Source organism: Anser anser (assembly GCF_964211835.1).
Source record: "Anser anser genome assembly, chromosome: 1".
In the NCBI taxonomy this organism is placed as follows: Eukaryota; Metazoa; Chordata; class Aves; order Anseriformes; family Anatidae; genus Anser; species Anser anser.
The window spans coordinates 26,477,835-26,483,349 of NC_139720.1; the positions used below are offsets into that span (position 1 = coordinate 26,477,835).

Genomic DNA, 5,515 nt, shown 5'->3' on the forward strand with positions numbered 1-5,515 from the left:
GTAACTACCTCATTCTCTTCAAAGACCCAGGGCATGCAATGCAGAAAAACACAAACTGCCCAGATAGCTTTTCTGAGTTGTACCCCCCCCCCATAAACGCAGGAGTTGCAAAGCAGGTGTAGCAAATCACCAGATGATGAGCAGCACATAGTTATCAGCCCAGCAAGTCTTTACTGCAGTTTTTACTTGTTGGTAAACAAAATACACGCTGTCATTGTGTACTGGGGGAGGATAAAGACTGGAAACAGAGAATTTGACTGCCATTATGTACCTCAGATCTACGCAAGACTGTGAGCTAAATTAGCTAGCTGTAGCGAATCACGTCAAAGGAAAGTTAGTCATTCAATGGACTAACTCAAGCGCCAAAGCTTACACAACACTTAAGCCCTATTTGGAAATCTTCCTGTGGTACATGCATCTTGTACTGGGTATCAGAACAGGAATGAATCGCCTCATGCAGCCACGAATAGAAACAGCATTTACTAGATGGTGCTCAGAGAAAGCTACAGATTAGCTAAGTAGAACGCATTGAGAGGATGAAGAAATACATCATGAAATACCAGTATCTAATAAATAAATAAATATAATTATCTAAAAGAAATTAAAAACAGAAATGGATTGAAACTAATTTTAAATTTAGTATCTTCAGCATCATCCATACAAAGAGACTAAAGACATAATATTAACAAAAAGGGGAAAAAAACACAAATACAGAAACCTGATAGTTGGTTTAGTAACAGCTTCTAGTAATTCATTTTGCAACCTTTTCAGCTAATAATGAACTGTTCCTGTTGTGCCTAAATGGCTATCTGTATTCACAGGCCCCATCAGAAGACCCTAACTTCAAAGCATAAAACTGTAAATTTCAGCCCAACTACCTACCACGGTCCTTACCCATTAGAGCTGCCTCTGCAATCAGTTTTTATTGATCCCATTCTGAAACACGCGATATTTGGCAGGGAGCATAGTGCCTCTGTCTCTGCTGGGGACTATGCTGCAAACCAGATGCTTTTATGGCTGAGCATGCTGCCACTTGAAAAAGAACTTGAGAAAAAACACTTCCTCCAGGGAAGAGCACTGGGATGGATTGTGTTTACTCTATATTACCATCTCATAAATAAAATTCTACCAATTCTTCTAAGGTATCTGGAAGAAAACAGATACACCTAGCTAAAAATGCATTTTGTTCTCCATTTCTCCATTAAATGGTTGTGCTAATTAAGGAGATGCTCTCAAAATAGCTGCTCATAGAATTATGTTTTACAAGCTGGATTTACTTGGCTGAAGTTTCAACAAAAGTTTTTTTTTTTTTAATTATTATTATTTTAGCTCTTCCTTCTACAGATCAGGTCTGAAACAACAGAGCACTGCTAATAAGCAACTGATAGAAGTGGCTGGTACATCAACCAGTTTGGTCAAAGAGAGCAATACTGCCAGAAGCAAATACGCTTGATAAAACCGTGAAGACTCATCCTAGAAAGGAAAATTAAGGCTTTAATAGCTATACTGTTATTAGTGATGAAAGAGAAGAAAGTATTTCAGAGGGCTGTATCTCCTCCCCTGGAAGTGGTACTATACTAAATATTTTCACTGCTAACGATAAGAAAATATGCACGCTATAATTAGGTTTTGATTGCCATCTCTTCACTTTTCACACACTCAGACGCACGAAGCAGCTCGTAAGCACAGGGAGGAGTGCTGCCAGGCTTGGCCACCTTGGGTAACGTCCCCCGAGACAGATGACGTCGCACCAACCGTACCACGGCACTACTCACAACTTACACTTTCTTACTGCAAGGTTTCGCCACTCTTCCCTACCTATTACTGAAGAAGATCCCCCAACCCCCTCTCCTTACACTGTGACATGCTCATTAAGCTCATCAGCGGCCCCACAATTAACCCCCTCCGCACGCCGCTGCCGCAGCAGCCGTTGAGCGGAGCCCCCGCGGCGCTATCACAAAATGGAGGCGGCCGCGGCCGGGCTGCGCATGCGGAGAGCCGCCCCGCGGCGGGCGGGCAGGGCGCGGAGCCGGGGGAAGCGCCGCCGGTTGCCTGTCCCTAAATGCCGCCCCCCCACCTCGGCATGAAGAAGATTTTCGGCTTCGGGAGGAAGAGGAAGGGGCAGACGCCGCCTCCCGGGGGCGGACAGGTCCCCCCTGACATCCAGCTCCTGCGGGGCCATTCTTCACTTGTGCTGCCACAGTGCTGTCGCTGGGTTGGTGACAGCGGCTGAAGGTGTCCCCGTGCTCCAGACCGTCTGGGTGCAGAGGGCCCTCCCCGAATTTGCCAGAGGAATGGCAGAAGATCTCTTCCTATAGGAGTATTGGGTTTACATAGCAAGGTTTTATCTGCAGGGCGCTGCAGGGGTAGCCTCTGTGAGAAGAGTCCAGAAGATGCCCATGTTAGATAAGGGCCAGATTCCGCTGGCTCCAAAGGGACCTGATGCTGGCCAGAGATGAGCCAAAAATTGCTGTTTGTGCATCTGTGAAAGCATATTTAAGAAAGGGAAGACAAACAAACAAACAAAACTGTGGAACAACATCAGCTGGGAGAGGGAGGAGTGAGAACCAGCCCTGCAGACACCAAGCTCAGTGCAGAAAGAGGGCAGGAGGTGCTGCAGGTGCCAGAGCTGAAGTTCCCCTGCGGCCTGTGGAGAGAGGCCCCCGATGGAGCAGGCTGTTCCCCTGCAGCCCATGGGTCCCACACGGAGCAGATCTCCACGCTGCAGCCCGTGGAGGAGCCCCCGGTGGAGCAGGTGGATGTGGCCTGGAGGAGGCTGCGGCCCATGGAGAGCCCCCGCAGGAGCAGGCCCCGGGCCGGAGCTGCAGCCCGTGGAGAGGAGCCCACGCAGGAGCAGGGGTTCTGGGGGGAGCTGCCGCCCATGTGGGACTCGTGCTGGAGAAGTTTGCTCCTGACGGACGGACCCCATGGTACGGAGCCATGTGGGAGCAGTTCTTGAAGAGTTGCTGCCTGTGGGCAGCAGTCCTGCTCAGTTCTGGAAGGATGGCATCTCATGGGAGGGACCCCACGTGGAGCTGGGGCAGAGAGTGACCGTGAAGGAGCGGTGGAGACAAAGCATCAGGGACTTGGTTCATGGAAGAAGACTATAACTCAACACAAATAAGTTATAAAGTAGGTATGTGGTTTATCTTGGCGCCGGTCACATGCGGGATAGCCCCCAAAGGCACGCGCACCTTAACGCGGCAACTTGCTTTGGTTATATGCAGTAAAAAGTTACATATGCATGAAGTTTCCCAATACGCTTATGCGTATGCCTAACCTATCCCCGCTTTGTATTAAAATTAGCTCCAAGAAGTCATTTCCATAAACTCCTCCCATCTGCGCCTGCGCAGTGCCTTCTGGTGGTGGTCGTCGGGGGGTCGTGGGAATGAAGTCCGATAACTCCTCTTCATCACCACTAGTTGACCCCGTGCCTTTGTACAGACTCAGCTGCCCCTTGGCTCTTGTCCAAACCACAAGGTCGGTCTCAGCTGGTTTTTGAGACAGGTTCCCCATTTTTGTCAGGAAACATCTTCTGTGAGGGGCCCCAAGACTCCTTGTTTCGATTAATTTGCACAGCAGTAAGCAAAGACACGCAGCAATATCTATTTTAAAGCGATTAAGCAAGCCCCCTTTCTTTCATTCCTGGCTTTAATAATTACAATTGTTTTATTTAGAAATCATTAATACGATCAAGCAAGCCCCCGATCTTCTATCCCTGGCTTCAGTCCCCCCTTTCTAGAAGATTAGTAAATTCTTTTACTCGCAGCAAAGATTCCCAACTTGGTACTGATCACTTAATGCCATACCATGGACGTGCAACAAAGAAGTCAGCATGGCTATGCGGTATAACATTCTCCAGTTCCAGAGTAGTATAATTACATACAATACAAGACTCATACCAACTAAGGTCAATATGACTATGATCGGGTGACACAATGTATTGAGAATGCCATTTGCCGTTGGTGACCACCCGAAGATTGTGTCCCACCAGTGATGACCAGCACCTTGTTTATATTGTATTGTTAGACTTGATCAACTGGTGGGATACCACTGGTGCCAAATATAAAAATCACACCCGACAATTCTAACAAAGTTACAGATACAAAAGTTAGAATGATTTTTGCTAGGGAGAGTAATATTCTCCTTATCTACTTCTGCAAAAGCACAAGCAGTTCTTAAACACACACAGCCTTGACCAATAAATAAGCACAGTCTTTTGACTAGTATTTGGATGAATTTCAAAGTGGAAAACACCTTGCTCAGTGTCAAGACATACGTCCTGAGCGTCAAGTGTGTTGCTTTCACAGATAAATCCTTTAATCATTAATCATTAACATGATTAAGCAAGCCCCCATTCTTCTATCCCTGGCTTCAGACTGACCGCAGCCCCCATTCCCCCGTGCCGCTCAGGGGGAGGAGGTGGAAGAGGGTAGGTGGGACGAAGTTGGCTTTGGTTTCTTTCCTTTGTTTCTCACTTCTCTGGCTTGTTAGTAAGTAATAGCCAATAGATTTTACTAATTTCCATACTCTGAGTTTGTTTTGCCCTTCACAATAACTGTTGAGTGAACTCCCTGTTCTTGTCTCAACCCTTGAGCCCTTTTCATCGTATTTTCTCCCCCTTTTCCCTTTGAGGAGTGGGAGTGAGTGAGCGGTTGTGATGGAGCTCAGCTGCCCACCTGAGTAAAACCACCACAGAGGTGTGTCCCACAGTCACTCCATAGGCAAACAAGGGGTCTTGCAAAGTAACTCCTTCACAGGGAATGAGAACTTCCCCCTGCCCCCTTCTTTTGCTCCCTCCGTAGAGGTTTGCAGTCCAAGGCAGTCGCGTGCTGTTGCGGAGAGTGGATCGCGGCGGGCAGGCGATTTTCCGCATCGAGGCCGCTGGAGGCAGTCAAGGGAGCCGCAAGGACCCAGCAAGTTGACTCCACGCCTCAAGACTTCCTCCAACAAGAAGGAAAGAAGGGTAATGGTTGTAGGCGACTCCCTTCTGAAGGGAACAGAGGGCCCCATATGTCAGCTCGACCCTACCCGTAGGGAAGTCTGCAGCCTACCTGGGGCTCGGGTCAAGGACATTACCAGGAAACTTCCTGACCTCGTTAGCCCCCCTCCGATTATTACCCATTAGTGGGAATTCAGGGTGGCAGTGATGAAATTGCTGAGAGAAGCCTGGAGACTATCAAAAGGGACTTCAGGGGATTGGGGCAATTGCTGGATGGAGTGGGTGCGCAGGTGGTGTTTTCCTCTGCCTTCAGCCCTCCCTGAATTTGCCAGATGAGTGGCAGAAGATCTCTTTATACGGGGGAGCCCGGGTCTTCTTCCCAGGAGAACATCTTGCTCAGAGGATGCTGGTTTGAAGCCTACAAATCATTTCCCCTGCATTCAGAAATCTGGCCGCAGCATTAAAGCTCTCTGCCAGCCTCATGGACAGTGTGGTTGAGGTCCCCCGCTTGTCGTGGGCTATCCCTTTTGCAAGGGAACCATTTCCAGCCACAAGAGGCAAATGGCACCTCTG

The 5,515-nt window shown here is 48.3% G+C and overlaps 1 protein-coding gene across 5 annotated transcripts in view; it reads right to left on the reverse strand.

Annotated features, from left to right (window-relative positions):
* LOC310881968 (uncharacterized protein) overlaps positions 1–4,812 on the reverse strand; it is a 25,312-nt gene extending 20,500 nt beyond the window's left edge. For all 5 annotated transcript variants that reach the window (XR_014572731.1, XR_014572732.1, XR_014572733.1 and 2 more), the window contains exon 1: positions 1,783–4,812. The gene's annotated coding sequence lies outside the window, so the exon portion shown is untranslated. The remainder of the gene's footprint in view (positions 1–1,782) is intronic.
* Between the last annotated feature and the right edge of the window lie 703 nt (positions 4,813–5,515).